Source organism: Vicugna pacos, unplaced genomic scaffold, assembly GCF_048564905.1.
Source record: "Vicugna pacos unplaced genomic scaffold, VicPac4 scaffold_13, whole genome shotgun sequence".
Lineage (NCBI taxonomy): Eukaryota > Metazoa > Chordata > Mammalia > Artiodactyla > Camelidae > Vicugna > Vicugna pacos.
This window is the reverse complement of record NW_027328734.1, coordinates 1,454,852-1,479,434: the sequence shown is the minus strand read 5'-3', so window position 1 is coordinate 1,479,434 and position 24,583 is coordinate 1,454,852.

Genomic DNA, 24,583 nt, shown 5'->3' with positions numbered 1-24,583 from the left:
CACAATTTCAATTCAATAGTCTTGGAAGTCCTAGTCACAATGATCACGCAAGAAAATTTGATTTCCTAGCCAATTATGCAAACATTCCTTTTTAGGACTGAAATAATTGATCTGTAGTTTTACATAGAGTCATAAAAAATCCATAGTTTCCAAAGCAATATGAAATAAAAGAAAGAGGCTGGAGGAATAACCCATCAGGTCTCCATACACTATTGAAGAGCTACAATAATGAAAATGACATGAAATTGGAACAGAAACAGGCATATGGACCAATCGAAGAGAATAGAGAGCCTAGAAATAAATCTACAGGCCTATGTTCAATTAATTTTTGACAGAGTAGCCAGGAATATGACAGAGAAAAGACCATCTCATCACCAACTGTTGTTGCGAAAAATGGATAGCAGCATCAGAGCAATGGAGTTAGAACATTCCTTCACTCCATACACAAGAATAAACTCAAAATAGCCTGAAGACTTAAATGTAAGGCAAGACACATTAAATCTCCTAGAAGAAAACATAGGCAGAACACTCTGAGATAAATCCCAGCAATGATCTCCTAGAAGAGCCTACCCAGGTAACGGATGTAAGTGAAAAATTAATAAATTAGACCTAATTAAACTTATAAGCTTTTGCACAGCAAAGGGAACCATAAACAAAGCAAAATGACAACCTACAGGATTAAAGAAAATATTTAGAAATGATGCAACTGACAAAGTCTCAATTTCTAATATATAAAGACTTCATACAATGTAACAATAATAAAAAAAAACAAGAAACCCAATCTGAAAATATGCAGAAGCCCTTAACAAGGATTACTCCAATAGAGACATTCAAATGCCACACAGATATATGAAAAAAAATTGCTCAGTATCATTATCAGAGAAGGGCAATTCAAAACTATAATGATGTATCACTTCCCAGTAGTCACAGTGGTCATCATTCAAAAGTCCAAAAACAATAAATGCTGAGGAAGCTGTGGAGAAAGTGAACATTCCTACACTGTTGTAAGGAATGTAGTTTGGTGCAGTCATTTTGGAAACCAGGATGGAGTTTCCTCTAATGGATAAAAATAAACTTAACATACGATCCAGCAATCCAACTTCTGGATATATATCAAAGGGAAACCTATTTCAAGAAGACACCTGCACCCCAATGGCCTTAGCAGTGCTGTATACAACTGCCACAACATGGAAGCAAAATAATTGTCCAAGAACCGATGACAGTATACAGAAATTATGCCATATTTACACAATGGAATAATATTCTGCAATAAAAAATGATAAAACAATGACATTTGCTGCAAAATGGATATCCCCAAAAAGTGTCATTCTAATTGAAGTAAGCCAGAAAAAGCAAGAAATATAATACATGACATTACATATGAAGAAGCTTAAAAAATATTGGATAAGAACACTATGATTTCATCAACAAAACTGAAATTCACTCGCAGATCTACTAAACAATTTTATGATTACTGTGGAAATGGGCGGCGAGATGATATATTTGGGAGCTGTAGATTTATAAATGTTATCCACTATATATAAAAATAGATGTTTTCAAATTTCTTTTGTATGACACAGGGCAGTATACTAAATATTGTGAAGTAACACTTTATAGGCACAGAAATATATGCATGTACAGGGACACTATGCTATTCACCACAGATTGATGCATTGTAAATGGCATATTTCAATGATAAATAAATGAATACATATGTAAATAAATATAAATAAATAAATAATATAAAATAATAAAAGAAATACAGAAATTCGCACTTAACTTTACACATCAAGAATATAGGAGAAAACAGAAAGAATAAACAAGAAAATTGAAACAATGAGAGTAAGGCAAATAACAAGAGAAACAATTGAAAAGATAAAAAAATACCAAAGTCTGTTTCTTTTAAACATAAGGTGGACAAAAGTTTACATTGGCTAAGAAAATAAATACTAAAATAAAATTAGAAATAATAGAGAAGATATACCTCTGATGTTGTAGAGATGCATAGCATCATAAGAAATTAACGCTCGCCAACAATTTGAATGACCTAGAACAAAAGACAAGTTCCCAGAAACATATGTCTTCCAATACTGAATCAAAAACAAATTAGAATGTTGATTAGGGCAAAAGTTTGTATGAGTAAATCAGTAATCCAAACCACCCAAACCAGAAAAAATTTACAAGATGACTTTACTGGTGAATTTTGTCATACATTTGAAGACAATTTTCACCAATTCTTCCAAAAATCTTCCAAGAATTTGAAGGGGTGAAAGATTCCAAACTTGTTTTATGATGCCAGCTTTATTTGCATAACAATGTTAGAAAGGACATTAGATGCAAAGTATGGAATATTATCCCTGATGAACATATGTGCCAAAATTCTCAACAAAACAGAAGGAAAATTAATTCAACAACACATTTAATGTATTATACACATACATGAGTAAAGGGATTTATCCGTGGGTTTAAGGACACTTCAAAATATTCAGATCAATAAAGGTGACATGCCACACTTATAGAATGAGAAATAAAATTCACATAATCATTTCAATAGGTGCAAAGAGAGCATTGTATATAATGCAACATCCTTTTAAGATACTCCCAACAAATTAAATTAACCGTGTCAGTGGCACGATATCATATACACACAAACACTGTGTGGAGAGAAGCGGATCAGTATTTTTTATTGATTCTTAGAAAAAGGGTTTATGTAGGACATGCACAATGCCTCACATATTATCTAAGTGATAACAATGTTAGTAATCTTAAGTTATTTATGTCCCCATGCTCCTGCTGTAAGCACAGGATGTTAAATGATCAAGGATTGTTTTAAAGTTCATCACGGAACTTCATTATGTAGGCCATCTCTTATCCAGCCGGCTGTGCCTGTCTTAGGTTGTCCTCCTCTGAGGATCTTTCCCAGCATAGGCTCTCCAGCCATCCATACTGGATACAATGAGCAGGCTATATCTTATCCAGCCTGGATATGTGACATTCCTCACAGCTTGTTTATCAGTTCAGCCCATGGGCTTATTCTCTAGAGCCTTCACACAGGAGCCTACAAACCCAACATCCCCCCACAGAAAAATGGATGAAGAAAATTTGATGTATATATGCGATGTAATCAATAATTTGCATTAGTATCAACAGTGTCCACGGTGTTCCTTTTTCTCCACAATCTCACCAATATCTATTTCTTTTCTTTTTGATGAGAACCTTCTGACAATTGTGAGGTCTTGTCTCATTTTTAGTTTATGACTTTCCCAATAATTTACAACTCTGAACATATTTTCATGTGTCATTTAGCCAACTGTATGTTTTCTACAGATAATTGATTCTGATCTATCTATTCAATTCCAACGGACTTTTTTTTAATTAGATTGTTTGTTCTTTTTTGTTGTTGTTGTGGGGAAAGAGTTTGCCATATATTTGGATATTAACACTTGATTGGAAAATATCACTTACAAATATATTGTCCCAATGTGTTGGTTGACTTTTCATTTTATTGACAATTTCCTCTGCAGTGTAAATTGGCTTAGACAGATACAGTCATATTTTGTTAGTTTTGCTTCTGCTTCCCTTGCCAGAGGAGACATGTAGAATCAAATTATGTCCAATGTCAGAGTGTACTTCTTATGTTTTACCCTAGGATACTTTGCTTTCAGGATTTATGCTTTATATGCAAAGGAGTGGGATTGCTGGGTCATATGATATGTCTGTTATAATTATTTAAAGGAACTTCCATACTGTTTCCAAAGTTGTTGCACCAATTTTCATTCCCACCAACAGCATTGGAGAGTCCCTTTTTCTCCACAACTTCCGCAGTCTTTATTATTTGTTCTCATTTTGATGACAGCCCTTCTCACTAGTGTGTGGTAAAACATAATTTTATTTTTGTCTTGCATTTGTATAATGATTAGGTATGTGAGAATGTTTATGTTTCTGATTGTCATCTGTTTATCTTCTTTAGAGAATTGTCTTCTGCTCATTTTCTGGCTGAGTTGTTTGTAGATTTTTGAAATGGAGTTTTATGTACGATGTGTGCATTTTAGAACTTATCCTCTTGTTGATTGCATTGTTTCCTAATGTTTTCTCCCATTTGGGATTTCATCTTTACGTATTGTTTATTTTACAGTGTTAAAAGTTTTAAATTTAATTAGGACTTATTTGCTTATTTTGCTTTTATTGTTTTCAGCTTGGGAGATTCATATAAGAAAAATGTCACTACAATTTTTGTCTTGTTTTGCCTATGTTAGTTTCCAGGAGTTTTATTGTGTTATGCATTAGATTAAGATATTTAAAACATTTTGAGTTTATTTTTGTGCAGTGTGCGGGAGTGTTCTAATTTCATTCATTTACATGTAGCTGTCTAGCTTTCTCAACATCTCTTGCTGAAGACTGTCTTCAAGGCATTGTATATTTTTGTTTCTTTCTCATAGTTTAGTTGACCATAGGTGTGATGTTTTCTTTCTACCTCTGTGTTCTGTTTCAGTGATATAGTTTTTTGTTCATTTTCCAGTATTGTGCTGTTTTGATTACTGTTTTTGTAATATAGTCTGAGATCTGGTGAGGTTATGGGTTATGAATCCAACTTTGTTCTTTTTACTCATTGATTCCTCTGCAGTTCTGGTACTTTTGCAGATCCATACAATGTTAGGTCTGTTTATTTTCTATGGAAAATATCATGTATATCGATCTGAATACTTTATATCTGTAGACATCTTTTGTAGCATATATATTTTAACAATATTAATTCCTCTAAACTAAGACCTTGAGATTGCTTTCCGTTTCTTTGCATCATCTACAAATTTATTTATCAGTGTCCTATAGATTTTATTATCTTGGTTTTTTCATAGGTTTTTCAGTATTGATCTGATATAGGGATTTTTTTAAAATTATTGAATATTTCATTGTTAGTGTAAAGAAATGTGACTGTTTTTGTATATTAATCAAAAATAATGCTGCTTTGCTAAATGTCTTTATTAGTTTTAATTGTTTTGGTGTGGAGAATCTTTAGGGTTCTCTATATACATTATCATGTCATCTAAAATAATAAAAGTTTTATTTCATTCAATCCAACTTGAATAACTTTTTTTTCTCCGATTGCTGTTGCTGGAGTCTTCCCATACTGTGTTTAATAGAAATGGTGAGAGTGGGCATCGTTTTCTTTTCCTTAATTTGGCTTTCAGTTATTCACTTTTGCATATTATGTTGTCTGTGTGTCTGTTATTAATGACTTTTGTTATGTTGAGATATATTTTCTTAATCATACTTTGGTAAGAGGTTTCTGTTGTTGTTGTATTTATTTATTGTTGTTGTTGCTGTTGTTGCTGCTATTTTAATGAATAAAAGTTGAAGTTTGTGAAATGTTTTTTTATTGATTTATTGGGATGACCACGTCATTTTCCCTTTTTCTTTTGTTAATGTGGTGTATCAAACTGATTGATTTCATGTATGTTCCTCCTCTCTTATGACCCTGCAATGAATTAAAGTTGATCATGGTGTATAATTCATTTTAGGTATTGCTGGATTTAGTTTTCTAATAATATTTTTAAGAATTTTTGCATCTATATCAATCAAAGATACTGGCTTGAAATTTTCTTTGCCTGTACTTTGTTGGCTTTAATGCCAGGGTGATGAAAGCTTCATAGAATTAATTTGTGAGTTTCCCACATCTTCACTATTTTTGAATATTTAGAAGAGTATAAGTTCTGCTTTGTATTTTTGTACAGTTTTCCACAGGAGGTGTTTAAATCTGCACTTCTATTTAACGATTTTTTAAATGCAGATTCTTTCTTTCTTCTAGTAAACAGTTTGTTCAAATTATTTGTTTCTCCTTATCCCTGTCTCTTTCTAGACATTTGTCTTTTTCTTCTAAGGTGTCCAGTTTATTGGTATGTAAGTGTTGACAAAATGATGGCTTTTTTGTATATCTGAGGGAACAATTGTTATTTCTCCACTTTTATATCTGACTATTTCTTTGGAGCATCTCTCTTTTCTTCATGATGCACCTGCCTAGAGGTTTTTTGATTTTGATTATCTTAAGAAGAAAACAAAAACAAAATCTTTGATTTTACTACTATTTTGCATAGTTGTTTTTCTCTCTAATATTTATTTACTCCTGTAATATTTAGGGTCATGCTTTTTACTTTTTAAATTTTTTTATTAATTTTTAATCATCTTAAAATGTTCTCTCAAATTCCATTGCAAAGCACAGTTTTTAGTTACAGTGAACATATATACATTTGTTGTCCCATTTTTTCGCCTATGAGCTGCTGTAAGATCTTTTATATGTTTCCCTGTGCTATACAGTGCAGTCCTGTTTATCTATTTTACAATTTTGACTACCCAGCATATCTATTCCCACACCGAACCCACTTGGCAAACAAAACTTTTTATTCTCTGCCTGCGAGTCTATTTCTATTTTGTATTTATACATTTTTTGGTGGTTTGATTTTGTTTTTAGATTCCACACATGAGCTTTCTCATATGGTATTATTCTTTCTCTTTCTGGCTTACTTCACATAGCCTAATTTTCTCCAAGAGCGTCCATGTTGCTGAAAATGGCATTATGTTGTCAGTTTATAAGTCTGACTACTATTCCATTGTATAAATATGCCACCTCTTCTTTATCTAGTCTACTGTCGATGGACATTTAGGCTGTTTCCATTTCTTGGCTATTGTAAATAGTGCTGGCTATGAACATTGGTGTGCAGGTATCTTCCTGAAGTAGGGTTCCTTCTGGATTTATGCCCAGGAGCGGGATTCTTGGGTTATATGATAAGTCTATTCCTAGGCTTTTAGGAATCTCCATCCTGTTTTCCACAGTGGCTGCACCAAACTGCATTGCCACCAGCAGTGAAGGACTGTTCCCTTTTCTCTATAGCCTCTCCAGCATTTGTCAATTGTGGATTTTTAAATGATGGCCATTCTGAATAGTGTGAGGTGATACCTCATTGCAGTTTTGATTTGCATTTCTCTGATAGTAAGTGATATTGAACATTTTGTGATATGCCTTTTGATCATTTGTATGTCTTCCTTGGAGAATTGCTTGTTTAAGTCTTCTGCCCAATTTTGTATTGGGTTGTTTATTTTTTCTTATTCAGTTGGATGAGCTGCTTATATACACTGGAGATCAAGTCTTTGACGGCTTCATATGCAAATTTTTTCACATTCCGTAGGTTGTCTTTTTGTTTTACTTCCGGTTTCTTTACTGTGCTGAAGATTGTAAGTTTCATTAGGTCTCATTTGTTTATTCTTGCTTTTATTTCTTCTATGAGAAAATTTTCGAGACTTATGTCAGATAAAGTTTTGCCTATATTTTCCTCTTGGTGGTTTATTGTATCTTGTCTTATGTTTAAGTCTTTGATCCATTCTGAGTTTACTTTTGTGTATGGTGTTCGAGATTCATTGAGAGTGTTCTAGCTTTATTGAATTACACGCTGCTTTAAATTTTTCCAAACACCAGTCGCTGAAGTGTCTATCTCTTTTCTATTGTAATTTCTTGCCTCCTTTGTCGAAGATTAATTGACCAAAATTTTTGGGTTCATTTATGGGCTCTGTATTCTATGCCATTGGGCTCTATGTATGTTTATCTATCAATACAGTGCTGTCATGTTGACTGTAGCTCTATAGTATTATCTGAATCATTAGCGTTAAGAAATGCCACTGATATTTGGACTTTAATCTTGTAACCTTCTACTTTGTTGAATTCTTTGATCAACTGTTTTAAATTCATTCTGAATCTTGTAGGGTTTTCTATAAATAGTAACTTATTAACTGCGCATTGTTTGACTTTTATATCTTCCTTTCCAATTTGCATCCCTTTTACTTCTCTCTCTTGTTTGATTGCTGTGGCGAGGACTTCCAAGACTATCTTGAGTAGGATTCGTGATAGTGTGCATCCTTTTACTGTCCCAGATTTTGGTAGGATGAATTTGACTTTCTCACCTTTGAGTACTATGCTGGCTGTAGGTTTGTAATTTATAGCTTTCATGATGCTGATATATATTCCCTCTATGCACACTTTGGTGAGATTTTTTATCATACGTGGGTGCTGAATTTTATCAAGTGCGTTCCATGCATCTATTGAGATGATGATATGGTTTTGGTCCTTTCTCTTGTTGATGTGCTCTATTACATTGTTGGATTTGCATAAGTTGTACCACCCCTGTGTCCCTGGCATGATCCCCGATTGGTCATGATATATAGTCTTTTTTTCTGTGTTGTTGGATTCTGTTTGCTACTATTTTGTTGAGGATATTGGCGTCTGTGTTCATCAGTGATATTGGCCTATAATCTTCTTTTTTGCTAGTGTCTTTTCCTGGTTGTGGTATCAGGGTGATTGTGGCTTCATAGAATGACTTTGAGTGTATTCATTCCTTTTCAATCTTCTGGAAGATATTGAGAAAGAACAGTATGAGTTCTTCTTTGATTGTGTGGTAGAATTCTTCAGTGAATCCATCCAGTCCTGGACTCCTGTTTGCAGGGAGATTTTATATAGATATTTTGATTTCATTTCTAGTGCTCTGTTTGTTCAAGGGGTCAGTTTCCTATTGATTCATTCTTGTTGGACAGTATATTTGCAGAAAATTGTCCATCTCTTCTTGGTTATATAGTTTGGTTCCATATAGTCTTCATTATATTCTCATATGATCTTCTGTATTTCTAATTTATTTTGATGTAATTTCTCCATTCTACTTTTTAATTTTGCAAATTTGTGCTCTCTCTCTTTTCTTCTTTTTGAGTTTGGCCAGAGGTTTGTCGAATTTACTTACTTTTTGGACAAACCAGCTTTTGGATTGGTTGACTTTTTTCCTATGGTGTTTTTAATCTTTATTTTTTTATTTCCTCCCTATTATTGATGATTTCCTTCATTCTGCTTCCTTTTGGGGTTTTTTGGTCTTGTTTTTCTACTTCATTCTGCTGGTGGGATAAATTGTTTATTTGTGGTTGTTCTTCTTTTTTGAGGAACTCCTGTATCGCTATAAACTCCCTTCTCAGCACTGCATTTGCTGTGTCCCATAAATTTTGTGGGGTTTTGCTTTCATTTTCTTTTGTCTCAAGGTACTTTTTCATTTCAGTTTGATTTCTTTATTGACCCACTTTTTTTTAATAACATATTGTTTAATCTGCATGTTTCCTTCTGATCTCCTTTGTTTCTCTGTTGTTGATTTCTAGCTTCATGGCATTGTGGTCAGTAAAGATACTTGAGGTAATTTCTATCTTCTTAAAATTGCTGCGGTTCCTTTTGTGCCCAAATACATCATGAATCCTGGAAAATGTGCCACGTGCACTTGAAAAGATTGTATATACTATTTTGGGGGGTTGCAATGCTCTGAAATTATCCACCAAGTTTAAATTTCTATTGTATTATTTAATTTTTCTGTTCCCTAATTTATTCTGTCTCAAAGACCTGTCCATTGTTGTTAATGCAGTGATGATATCTACAAATGTGACTCCCCCTTTATACCTGTTAGTAATTATTTTATGTACTTAGGTGCTCCTTTATTTGGTGCATATGTATTAACGAGTGTGCTATACTCATTTGTAACACTCCATCAATCATTATAAAATGTCCTTCTTTATCTTTCTTTATGGCCTTTATTTTAAATAAAATTTTGTCTGAAATCAGTAATGCAACACTTGTTTTTTGGCTTTTCCAATTGTATAGAATACCCTTTTCCATCCTTTCACTATCTATCAATATGTGTCCTTCTCTCTGAATTGGATCTCTTGTATGTAGCATATTGAAGGTTCTTGCTTTATTATCCAGCATGCCACTCTATGACTTTTGACTGGAGCATTTAGTCCATTAACATATACAATAATTGATGATAGGCTTGTGTTTATTGCCAATTTGACCTTATCTTTGCAGTTGATTTGGTATTTCCTCTTTGTTCCTTTCATCTTCCTTTTATTGTTTGGACATTTTCCTTTGTATTATCATGAATTTTATTTAGTTTTAGTGACTCCATGATAAGTTTTTGTCTTCTTGTTACCCTTTATTTTAAGTCCATTAGACCATTACTATAACTGCTTTTATTAAGCTGATAGTAACATGATCTCAAACCCATCCTACCGAGAACAAAACATTTTAAAATGAAAGACCAAAAAAAAAAAATTCTCTATTTTCCTGCCTCTCTGACCCAATTTCAATTACTTGTATGTCTTGTTTTAAAATTTTGTGTTTATTTTATTTGTAATTCATGAATTATCACCTTTCCAGCTGTGAGTGTCACATTGCTGAAGCATCCTGCTGCTTTTCTTTTTGAGAAGACCCCTCAATAATTCTTTTAGCATGGGTCTAGTGTTGCTATCTCCTGAAGGTTTTTCTTGTGTGTAAATATCTTTATGTCTCCTTCTACCAAAAAGGATAGCATTGCTGGTCAAAGTATCCTACAACATATAATTTTTTTCATTCAGGAGTTTTAATATATCATTTCACTCCCTTCTGGGCTGTAGTAGTTGTGCAGAAAAATCAGCTGTTAGGCTTATGAGGATTCCCTTGTAACTCACACGTTACTAATCTCTTGCTGTCTTTAGGATCATTTCTTTATACTTGATTCTGGCCATCTTAATTATATGTCTTGCTGTGGGTATATTTGTTTTCTTCTGGTTTGAGACACTTTGAGCTTCCTGTACTTGGATATCTGATTCCTTCTTTAAATTTCGGAAGTTCAAAGTCATGATTTCTACAAAAACCTTTGCAATCCCCTTTAATCATTCTTCCTATTCTGGGACTTCTATCATGCCAAGATTGGCATGCTTTCTATTATCTCATAAGTCTCTTATGCTTTTTTTTTCATTTGTTTCTCATTGTTTCTCTTTGTAGGTCTTCTGATTTGTTGCTTTCTATTGTCTTGTCTTCTAAGTCACTAATTCATTCCCCTGCATTATCTAGTCAGCTTTGCTACACCTTTAAATCATTCCTCATCTCAGTCAATGTGTTTACCTATTCTACACGTCTCTTATTTATAGCGTCCATTTCATTTTTGACATATTTTGTATCTCTAAACACTATCTCTTTTATTTCCATCAGTACATAGATCACACCATTTTTGAAATTTTCATCTATTTGTATAACAATGTCTATTTCACTGATCGTTATATTAGGGGATTTCTCCTGTTCTTTTCATTGGAATGGTTTCTCTGCTCCTTTGTCTTACTCCTTTCTCTCTGGCACTGTGGTTTTTGGAGTATCAGTTATCTACTGTGTTCCTTAAGGAGTGTAATGTATCTAATGCCTATGTAGTAATGCAACTTAGAAAAGAGAAAATAGAGAGAGAGTGATAAAGAATTTTAAAGAAGGGAAAAATAAAGGTTTGAAGACATTGTGTAATGAATAATAGAAAAGGAAGTTGAAGCAGAGTTTGGGAAAATAATTATAATAAAATATTTTAAAAAGTTTCTAAGGGATTAAAATGGGGGTATATATAATTCAATAAGAAGTAAAAATTAAGAGGGTAATAGAAAATGGAACAGGTAAAAATAGATTAATACAAGGGGGTGGTCAGTGTCCTCCTGGAAACTGTGAAATTTTAATGTGAAGTCTTTCTTTATTCATCCTGATTTGGAATCTCAGCTTGTTGTTTCCACAGGCCTTCCATTGGAGCCCTCATCTGTGCTGCTCCCAGGGCATTTAAGCAAGCAGATCATTCCTACACACAACACTGGGTCTGATGAAGCTCTCTTTACTCTGGGCTGGCTTGTCAATGCCCTGCCTGATGCTTCAGTCAGATGTTGCAGACTGACCAGGCAGGATTGGGCATCATGCCCTCTTCAGCACCATGGTCAGGGGCTGTATTGCTGCCCAAAATTTGAGGGGCCACCCGCCCCTTCAGGTTGCCATTCACTCTGCTGCTCTGTGCCACTGTAAGTTCTGCCTCGGTTTTGCACACTGGAAGTGGGCTCAGGGAAGACTGAGGAACAGCCCTGTCCCTGGTCTGGGCCAAAATCCAGCTCCTGGGCTGCCACAGTGCAGCCATTCCTATCTACCACCCAGTTCAGGCAGCATGGCCCTACCCCCAGCTTCTGGGCTGCATCTTTGGCTGAGTGTCACAGGGATTCTCTGTGCCTCTTTAGCTTAGTTCTGTCAGTCAACTTATACTATGTACATGTCCAAGCCTTGGAGGCTCCCCCTCCGTCCTGCCGAACTCTCAGAGAGGGGAGACACAATGAATGAGCACCAGTCCTTCTTTGCTCCTCCCTCCCTGTCTGACCTGTCCCACTCTGTTTAGCATTTTCTTCTTTCATTCTTCCTTTTCTACTTCCAGATTTTTGACATCTTTATCTATTGAAGAGGACAATATTCTGTCAGAGTTCTGCAGGTTCTCTGGTTAGCTGAGTGGGTCTTTGGATGTGAGTCTTGGTGCATTTGTGGGAAAGGATGACCCACGAGCATCTTTCAACTCCACGATCTTTGCCTCCCCCCTAAAAGTCTCACTTTATGGTGGAAGATATACATAGTCTGGATATAAATGAAAAAGATATCCATGGAAATTAAAAGTGCAGGTTGCAATGCTCAACTCATACAAAATGCATTTTAAAATAGGGGCCAAAATGAAAAAATATGAGATTATATAAAGAAAAAGAGATCAATATTAAAATAGGGTATTACACTCATTAAATTATATATGGGCCCAACACCATAGATCCAAAGTATAAATGAAATTTTAGTAGACATGAAAGAATTAATTCATTATAAAACAATCATAGTAGATGAGTTTAACACCTCACTATTCTGATAGCCAGATCATTCAGAAAGAATATCTGTAACGAAACAGAGATCTTAATAGCATATTAGATCATTTGAACCTAACTGAGATATTGGACACTGCATCAGAAAATCAGAACACATAAACTTTTCAAGTGTATACAGGATGTTATCTAAGGAATTAACCACAAATTATGTGATGAAATGAGCCTCAGGAACTTTAAGAAATTATAGATTACAGCAAGTATTTTTCCATACACAAAAGTAAGAAACTGTTTATGAATTTTAGAAAGAAGAATAGGAAAAGCACAAACATGAAGTCAAACCACATCCTTTAAAAAAATAAAATAAAACAAGGTCAATGATGAAATCAAAGAGGTAATGAAACCTTACATGGAGACAAATTACAATGAAAACACAGCTTCATAAAATGTATGGGATGCAGCAAAGGCAAATCTAACAGGGAAGCTGAGAACAAATCAGGACTTCTACAATGAACAAGAAAAACCTCATAGAAAGGACCAAGCATGCCACCCAAAATAACAAGAAATAAGAACAAACAAAACCCAAAGGCAATAGAAGGAGAAATCTTTAATGAATAGTTTGAAAATAAATAAAATATTAATTGAAAAATAAATTACACATCATAAAATCAAAAGCTTTAATTTTTTTAAAAAATATTAACAAACAGGTAAGCATTTAGCCAGGGTTATCAAGAAACACATAGAGTGGACCCAAACAATATAAGAAATGAAACAGTAGAAATAATATCTGATATTACAGAAATACAAAAAAAGATTATGTAAGCACTATGAGCTGTTATGTGACAACCAACTGGATGACCAAAAAGAAATGGACAAATTTCTAGAAACTTATAGCCCACCAACACTGAATAAAGAGGAAACTGAGAACTTGAATAGAGCAATCAGTATAAGTGAAATAAAATGTATATTTTTAAAATCACCCTTTGAACAATATGCCTGGATGCCTTCACTAATACCCCTTTCCCCCAAATATTTTAGAAAATGAAGGAGGAAGGAAAAATTCCCAAAGTTATTCTATGAGGACACCATTATCCTGATAACAAAACCAGTCAAAGACACAACCAAAAAAAAAAGAAAATGAAAATCCAATATCCTTGATGAATGATGATATACATTCAAAAATCCTCAAAAATCATCAACAAATTAATCCAGCAATACATAGAAAGGATTATACATGATGATCAGTTGGATTCCTTCCAGTGTCACAAGGATGGTTCTACATACACAAGTCAATCAGCATGACACATATCTAATAAAGGAAGGACAAATTTCAAAAGACCATGTCAATAAACAAAGTATAAGCATTTGACAATATTCAACATACATTCATCATCAGAACTCTCAAAAAAGTGAGTACAATGGGAACATCTCTCAACATACTAAAGGCCATTTATAGCAATTTATATTACTCAGGGGAAAGGGTGAAATATTTCTGGGTAAATTCGGGAACAAGACAAGGATTCCTACTCTCACCACTTCTGTTCAATAGTAATAGAAGAAAGGAATAGGAAAACCAAAAGAAGAAAAAGAAATGCAAAATGGAAAGAAAGAGGAAAAATTGTCACCAGTATTGATGGCATAACAATATACATAGAGAGTCCTAAGGGCTGCACATTGACTATCATGAACAATAAATAATTTCATCAAAGGGAGCAGGGTAGAAGATTAATGTAAAAAGTCTCTTGCATTTCTACACATTAATCATGAGATACCATAAAATGGACATTGAAAGCAATAATATTTAAAACCCCATTCCCCTGGATATCTTGGAATATATGTAACCACATATGTGAAGTTCTAAACACTGAAAATTATAAAACATTGACAAAGAAATTAAAAATGATTCAAAGAAATGGAAAGATGTCTTGTGCTCTTGGATTGATAGAGTTAATATTGTTAACAAGGCCGTAATACACAAAGATTCCTACAGATTTAGGTCAATTCCTGTTACGAAGCTGCGGTATTTTCCACAGAAGCAGAAAATAAATAACTCTAAGTTTTACATGAAACCATTAAAAATTGCCAAAATGATCTTGACTAAAAACAATAAATCTGGAGGTATAACCCTCCCAGAAGGTTTACTATACTAAAACCTTACTGTAATAAGAAGAGCATGGGATTGGCACAGAGATATAATCAATAAAAACCGATAGGGAGCCAAGAAACATTTCCACTCACCTATGAGCAATGAATCTATGACAAAAGAAGCAAGAGTACACAATGGAAAAAAGACAGTCACGTTAATGGATGGTGTTGGGAAAGCTGGACAACTACATGTAAAACAGTGAAATGAGAGCATTTCCTGACATCATATAAAAAAATAAATTCCAAATGTATTAAGGACCTAAATAGAAGACCTAATAGTATAAAACTTCTAGAAGGGAATATAGGTGATACCCTATTGGTTATATATCATAGGATTATTTTATTATATCAGTCTCCAAAGGCAAAAGAAACAAAAACAAATATAAGCAAGTGGGACCTAAATAAACTAAAAATTTCTGCACAGCTTAGGACAGAATCAATGAAATGAAAAGACTGCCTGTGTAATTGGGAAACATATTTGCAAACAATGCAAGTGACCAGTGTTAATAGATGTAGGTTAATAGATGTAGCAAGGATTTAGGTTACACAACTCAAGGTGAAAAACAAAAACCCAATCAAAAACAACAGCAGAGTACCTGAGTTAATATTTTTCCAAAGCAAACATACAGAAGAGTAACAGGAAAGTGATAAAATTGCTCAACATTACCAATTAATAAGTAATTGCAAATCAAAACCACAATGAGGTATCACTTCACACTGGTCAATTGGCTATTATCAAAAAATCTACAAATAGTAAGTGTTGGAGAAGATGTGGAGATAAGAACTCTCTTGTATACTCTTGGTAGTAATGTAAATTGGTGCAACTTCTTTGGAAAACAGTATTCAGATTTGTTTAAACACTAATAAGTTAACTACCATATGACCAAGTAATAACTCTCCTAGGAAAAATCCGGGGGAAAAACCATAAATTGAGAAGAACCAATGTTCAAAACAGCACTATTTATAATATGCAAGACAGGGAAGCAATCCAAGAGTCCACAGTAGAGTATGGACTAAAGAAGATATGATGTTTCTATAAATATGCAATGGAATAATACTCAGCCATGGAAATGTATAACGCATTGCTATTTCAGCATCCTGAATGGAACTAGTAAAAATGTGCTTAATGAAGTAACTTAGACAAAGACAAAAGTATATAATATAATTTATATGTGGAATCTAAAGAATAACAAATATTTGTGTACATCTATCTATAGCTATCTATTGATAGATAACAGATAAAAAGATAGATAGAAGGAAAATACATGATAAAAAGATAGATAGATAAAATTATAGATAGGTAGATATACAGATAGAGACATGTTGGAGAGATAAAGAGATTAGATAGATAAGACTTAAGCAGACTCAAAGATATGGGAAAAAATTTATGTTTACCAAATTGGAAGGGAAAGAGATTTTAATGGAAGAATATTGACAGATAGAAATTAGTATACATAAAGGAGAGAAGCAACATTGATAATATTTATAGAACATGGAATTATACACAATAGCTTAAAATAATTTTTTGTTAAAGTTATTGTAATAATTCATAATGCAATATAATCTACAATGTGATTAGAATAACTATGCTGTACTTCTGAAACTACACAATATAATACATCTAGTGTACTTCAATTAAAAATAAAACATCTCATGTATAATTTAGTCATTTTTCCAATGATAGAAGTTTCCTTTAATATTGTTTGATTTTTACTCTTTACCTTTTATGATTACTGTGTCAAATTATTTCTTTTACTGTTGTGAACATGTTACCAGTTTGAATTATTGCCCCTGATTTCCTATTTTTCTCTCTTTATTCATATGGTATATTAGCATTTAAAAACATAGCCAAAGGAACAGATGCAAATTTCCCTTGGTCTCTCCTTAGCATTTTGGTCAAAATTTTGCCCATTTTTGCCACTTAATATCCCTTAGAAGAATTCTTTTCTGCACCTCTTATAAGGTGTCTTGGTTTTGTTTATTTGTCACATTCAGGTTTGTTTGGTTAAGTCTTTATTTTCATTTTATATCTAAGTGATAACTGTGTAAGTATTATTGGGTGAGTGATTTCTTATTTCAGAAGTTTGAATTGTTATTTACCCGTGGCCTGTGTTTCCTGTTCAGAAGTCTATGATAGCCGAATGGGGGTTCCTTTGTAGATTATCATAACTATTTTCGGCTGCCTTTAAAATATTACTCTGTCATTGACATGCCAATTTGCATATGATGTATCTAAAAGGAGGCCCCTTGGTCTTAAAGTTATTGGTGTTTTATTGGCTCATGGAATTGTATATCAGTTCCTTATGCAGGTTCGTGAAGTTATCAACTATTACTTCTTTAAATAAACCATCAGCTGCCTTCTAAATTTCTACTCCCTCCAGGATTCCACTCTAATATGCACTTCCTGAGGAAGTCTGATGGCTATTGTAGAATTTCCTCACTTTTTAATATCTTGAATCTCTGCCCTCTCCTATCATTTCTAGTTTTGTTTCAGTGAGTTTGCTAATCTCTCTTCCACAAAGACACTCTACCTCCAATGCTTTCTGTTGCATTCTTCATCTCATTTATTAAATTTTCTTGGTCCTCCAATAATGTTTGGTTATTTTACAGTTTCAGTCTCTTTGGTAATGTATTCCTTATCATCATTTCATTTATTCCTGAGCTCACTAAACTAGTTTCTTAGTTTTATTTTTTATATTGAGTTTCTGTATGACACCTATTTGGATTCTCTATTAGTTATATGGCAATATACCATGACTTTAAGTTTGTTTGCTGCATGGTTGACATTGTGTGTGTGTGTGTGTGTGCGAATGTGCATGTGCGTGTGTGTCTGTGTGTATGTTGGCGTCTCTGTCTGTGTATCTGTGTGTGTGCGTGCCCTATAAAGTTACTGTGATTGGTCATGATCTTGATAAATTATTGCTCTGATGACACTTAATAAAGGATTGGAAATTGGAGTCCTTGCTTTTGTTTTCTGGTCGTTTGCAATAATGCACAATTTTTGGTTTTACTTACCTGATCTACCTCTGATAATATTTCAAAATGGCACTTTCCAGTCGCTACTGTCTGCATAAAAGATGTGCTTTCATTGTCACTTCTTAGACTTCTTGGGTAGTTAATGCCACTCTTATCACTGGGACAGTGACCCCTTCTTTTTATGTGATATCCCTTGAGACTCAGTGTACACATTGAGGAAAGGTGTACAGACAGGTGGGTATTTGGAATCAGGCAAGTGCCTTTGCTATGTCCAGTGTTGCAAGGTATCTTGTCTCCACCACTGTGAATGGGGAGTAGTTACAGCGTCACGAATGTCTGAGTGTCTGAAAGATGGAATTTCTGTCTCCAATGTGGCTCCCTCCTAGTTACTTGTGACCATGAGTGCTGGTGCACTTGGAGGCCGAAGCTGTGTGAACCACTGAGACCCTGTTTCTACTGGGTTCTCTGAACTTGAGGACTCATATATCCTAGTCAGGGGGCCTTGGTTTCAGACTCCAACTCTGCTCTTCCCTTTGTTCAGCCTCTTTTGTGTGTTTTAGTCCACCAAACTTTACTTTTCACATGAGTTCCAGAGAATTGTTTTGTGTTGTATTTATTTTTGTTGATATGTGAAAGTTTTATTGACTGTAGATGAAAGGGGAGGGACAAAAATTGTTTAAACTTATGTCACTTTTAAAAGAATTTAGTTTTCAATTAAAAGCTTAAATTCTACTTAGGACATTATGAAAACAGTAAAGAAAGTGAATAAATCACCTTCCTTAATATCAGAATACTACAAAATATTTTGATTTTCCTGGGTTTATTGTTTTAATTTTTTACCACTTACATGCACATTTTACTATAATATATGCCTATAATCTATTTAAAATCAATTAAATTATTAAATTTTTCTCTGTGCTGTAAATATAGCCCTGTTGTTTCTCTAATTTATTACTAGTAGCCTGCACATTTCTGTCTTCTTCATCTTTCTTCCCTGTCCCAACATGAAACCAGTAATTGGTACACTACACATACATATGTCATTCTGTTCCTGTTTTTTATGATTATTTCTCTTATATCTTTATTTTCCTCATTTAAGTGACAACATAGATTGTTTTTCTCCATATGACTTATTTTCCTATGTGCAACATTCTCTGAATTCAGTCACATTGTTCCAAATGGCAGAAATTTATTTTTTATATGACAATGAGTAAGTATTTATTATGTTATCTATATCTCACATATACTTCAGCCAGTCATCTGTTGATGGGCAGTCGAGTTGTGCTTCTTTACTTGGCTACTACAAATAATGATGTTAAGAACTTTGGGGGTAATATATCCTTTAAGTTAATTTTTTCATTTTTTTTCAGATTTATATCAAAAACTGGAATGTTGCAACATATATTGCTTCTATTTCTAGTTTTCTGGGCACTGTTTACACTTTTTTAATAGTGAATGCATCAATTTATATTTCCACCAACAGTTTACCTGGGATCCCGCTTCTCAAAATTCTTATTAATATTTGTAATTTGTAAACTTTCTGTTAATAGACATTTTGGTTTCTGTGAGATTATATTTCATTCTGGTTTTGATTAATGTTTTTAACTAATGAATAGCAATGTTATGTTTCTTTGTATGTGCATGAAAATCATCCACATGTCTGATTTTGAAAAATTCCATTGAAGATCTTTCAACTGTTTTTAAGTTGGGGTTTTGATTTTTAAATATTGTGCCTAATATGATATATATAATATGGATATTAACATCATGTTGGTTTCATTGTCTGAAATTTTTCCTTGTATTCTGTCTGTTATCATATCTCTAGTTGAAGGTTTCCTTTGCTCTGCAAAATTGCAGAATTTTTGGTTTTACTTACCTAATCTACCTCTGACAATATTTCAAAATGGCACTTTCCAGTTGCTACTGTCTGGATAAACGATGTGCTTTCATTTGCACTTCACAATTATACAAGAAGTAGAGTCCCTGTAATGCATAATACATCTATTTATCTCAGTAAAATAAAAACTGTAATTGTTACTTTTCATTTTTTTTTAATTTGGAGACAGATCAAAAAAAACATTACTATGATTTATCTCAAAGTCAGTTCTGCTCCTGTTCTTTGTCATAAATTGTATAGTTTTGGGCTTTATATTTAGGAAATCAATCCATTTTTATCTTATATTGCATACTATGGAAGGAACTGCTCTTAAATCTTCCTTTTACATGTACTGTCCAGTTTCCTCAGAACGGCTTGTTGAAGAGGCTGCCTTTTTTCCATTGTATACTCTCGCATTCTTCATTGTAGACTAATTGGCCATATGTGTGTGGGTTTATTTTAGGACTCTATATTTTGTTCCATTGATCCATGTGTTTCTTTAAGTGCCATATTTTGATGTATTTATTACTGTAGCTTTCTTGCATGTTATAAATTCAGGAAGGATAATACCCAAAGCTTTGCTTATTTTTAAAAATAATTTTGAAAAATTTGGGTCATTCAGATTTTTGCATAAATTTTATAATTTTTCTCCTTGTTTTCAGAAGAAATTCATGGATTCTGTGAGAATAGAAATTTAAAAAGAAAAAACCTGAGAAAATCCTAAAGTGTGGAGGATGTATCATACAATATTAACAACAACTGGATTACTGTATAAATCAAAGGAAAACTATATAAAAAATGACAACAAAAACAAAATCAATGGGGTATAAGAAAAGTAGTATTAATAGGGATGTTTATTGCAAAATAATCCCACTTATACAAATAAGAAACATGTCTCTCTTACAACATATTCTTACAACCAAAATTTTTAGCAAAATAATAAACAAACTTGTTAGTAGAAGGAAAGACAGCTGAAAGGTCAGAACATAATTAAATAAAATAAAGATTAAAAACAGAAATATTTGATCAAACTAAATAATGGCTTTTGAAAGATAAATAATGTTGATAATCTTTAACCAGACACATGAGCATAAAAGAGAGTACAGATTAATAAGCTCTGAAATAAATGAGAAGTTAGAGCTTATATCAAAGTTATACATTGCATCATATAAAGATACAACAAATTGTATGCTAATAAAATGGAAACCCTTGAAGAAATGGACAGTTTCTAAGAAAGAACTAATCTCCAGAATGGAATGAGAAAGAAAATATGAATAGATTATCACTAATGAAATTGAATCAGTAATTAAACAAACTCTCCAAAGGAACAAAATTCCAGGCTTAGACAGCTTCACAGGTGATTTCTGCCAAACATTCAAAGAAGAGCTATCACCTATACTTCTAAGCGTATTCCAAAAATTTCGAGAGGAAGTGAGTCTTCCTACCCAAAATTTCTGTATCACACTACTACTAGAACTGGAACAAATACCTCAAAAAATTACAGGTTACATAGTACTGATAAGCATAGATGCAAAAATCATAGCTAAATCGTTAGCAAATCAAACAATACAATAAGAGGATTATACAATATGATTAAGCCCATTTTAATCCAGGGATGCAAAAGTGATTCAATACCCACAAATTAATCAGTATGTTACACCACACTAACAACCTGAAGAATAAAATATATATGGTCATCTCAATAGGGCCATAAAATATTTTGACATATTCGATATCTATTTATGAATATATTTCTCCTCAAAGTGGGCATGAGGAAACATACCTCAACACAGTTAAGGTCTTATATGACAAGAACTCAGCTAACATGACACTCACTGATTAAAAGCTGAAAGCATCTCCAATAAGAGCAGGAAGAAGACAAGAATGCTCACTCTTACCCCTTTTATTCATTATAGTATTGGATATTGTAGCTGTAGCTATCCAAAATAAAAGAAAGTAAAATACAGCTAATTAAGAAAAGGAGTAAAAGTATCTGTTTGCAGATGTCATAAATTAAACAGAAATCCTAAAAATGGTGCCACAAAACTACTAGGGCTTATCAATGTTTTTGGTAAAATTTACAAAAGTAAAATTAACATACAGAAATCTTGCATTTCTACAAACTAACAAGAAACTAACTGATACAGAAAGTGAGGGAACTGCATCATTTACAGTTGCATTACAAAAAAAGTCAACAAATGTATCCAACAAAGGAGGTAAGGACCTGTACTCAGAAATCTATAAAATTTTTATAACAGAAATTGAAGATAATGTAAATGGATGAAAGGATATACTGTGTTCGTAGATGAGGAAAAATATATTGTTTAAATGACATCATAAGCCAAGAAAATACACAAATTAAATTCAGTGCCTATCAAAATACCAAGGGCATTTTCAGACACTTATAATAAATAATTCTAAAATTTACATGTGTACACAAAAGAATTGAAATCACTAAAAAAAAAAAGAAAAGAAAAGAAACTATAAACAAAAACAACTTTGACAAAGAACAAAGAGGATGTATCACTGTCCCTGATTTTAAACTATAATGCAAAGATACAGTAATAAAAAGATTATGGTAGTGACACAGAAGAAACAGAATAATGGAACATAAAGAATGCCTGAAAATGAAATCAGACAGTTATGGTCAGTTAGCCCATTACAAAATTGAATATACATTGTGGGAAAGATAAACAACAGGCTCATGAAACAGATCAACATCACGAACCATCAGAAAAATGCAAGTCCAAAACACAATGAGATTTTATATCACTCCTGTCAGAATGACTATTATCAAAAAGATAACAAACATAATTGTTGATGAAGATGTAAGAAAAATAACCCTGATGCACTGCTGGAGTGAATGGAAAAATGTGATGCCACTGTGGAAAACAACTTGGAGTTTTATCTAAAAATAAAAAATGAAATATAATTCTACATTTCCATAGATGAATACTAATTCCAAGAAAATAAAAACACTAATTAGAAAAGATAAATTGAACCCTACATTCACTGCAGCTTTATTCACAGTAGACAGTATGCTGAAGCAAATTAATTGCTCATCAATAGATGATGGATAAAAAGATGTGTGTTTATAATATATATATCTACACATCTTAACTACAGATATATCTATTTATATATATATACACACACACAGAGAAACTATATATATATGCATTATATATATATATATGCAGTACATATATATTTATATATATATATGCACACACACACTTAAAAATACAATGGGATATTATTCAGCTCTAAATAGAATAAGATTTTGTCATTTGCAACAATTGGGTTGACCAAGAAGGTAATATGCTAAGTGAAATAAGTGAGAAAGTGAATGACAAATGCTGAATTATTTTGCTCACATTTGGAATTTTAAACAATTGAACATAGCAACACAGAAAAGGAGTTATATATAAAGAAAGAAACAGGTTGTTTACAAGAAAGAGGGAAATGGGGTGAGGAAAAGAAAAAGTTGAGGAAAATAGAGAAAATTTTCCAGTTGCAAATTAAGTGAATCAGGGACAAAAATGTACTCTATGGGGATTAGTCAATATCTATGAAATATATTTACATAGCAACATACCATAGCTAGATATATTCTGGTGAACAGTTTGAAATGTATTAAAAATAGCAAACAGTGTGTTGTGCAGGAGAAACTAACACAGAGTTATAGATTAAAGTACACTTCAAAAACAAAGATACTTATAGAAAAAGAAATTAGATTTGTAATTAACAGAGGCAGGGTTTGGAAAAGGAGTATTTGATTAATGCACTCAAAAGATACAAACCTCCAGCTGTAAAATAAACATGTTCTAGGGATGCTCCATAATAACATGAAAATTTCAATTAATACTGCTTTACGTTATATATGAATTTTGTGAAGAGAGTAGACCATAAGATTTCTCATCACAACCAAAAGACAAATTGTATATCTTTAAAATTGTATCTAAATATGATAATGAATTCTCCCTAAAGTTGTTATGATATTTATTTCAGGATAGTTGTAAATCAAATCACTATCCTGTGCACCTTAATTTACACAATGTTTTATGCCAATTATATCTCAATATAAGTGGAAGGAAAAATGGAAATACAATGGTCATTTTTTCCCATGTCATTTCTCATGATTGTTTTTGCAGCAAGAAAACTTGAGTTATGATATACTTATCCTAGTTAAAGATACTAATAAATAAGTGATTCTAATAAATTATACATAAATATACTAATAAAATAAGTGTTTTACCATGCCTTAAACTTTTTTCATGTTAACAGCCCACTGCTTCTGTAGGCGTCAAAATTTCACTCTGTGTATTCATCTGAGATTAGTGAATGGATACAAATTTAAAACTGGCTGCTCTTGCTGTGAGTGAAAATGATCACTGTCTCTGACCAATGGTCTCATCTCCCCGACAGCATCTGTAAGAAATGAACATGCTAGGTTGCTAATAATCTCAGCATGGTAAAATCTCAGAACTCCTACAATTCTTAACTGTTTTGCAATGGGAATGCAATACTGACAAAGACTTGATTTTGGATAACAATGTGGAGTTTTCTCATGGTTACATTAGGGGATGTGAAGATAATCCCTGAGATCCACAACAAACATTCTTTCTCAAGTGCTGGGCAAAGAAGTGGAAAGGTTCTGCAATATTAGGACTGAGGACTGCTTTCAAAATGATGAGTGCACTCAATCTATTCCTGGTAGTCCAAGGGAAGAAAGGTTATTGCAATTTCTAGGTGAACGGGAGTAAGTCAGTGATTCAGACACTATAAATTAGTTTAAGGTTGTTCAAAACCAAAATAAATTGTGTCAACAATGAGAATTAAAAGAAAATCTTAGACATAAGCTTAAATTAAGAAGGTGATACAGTC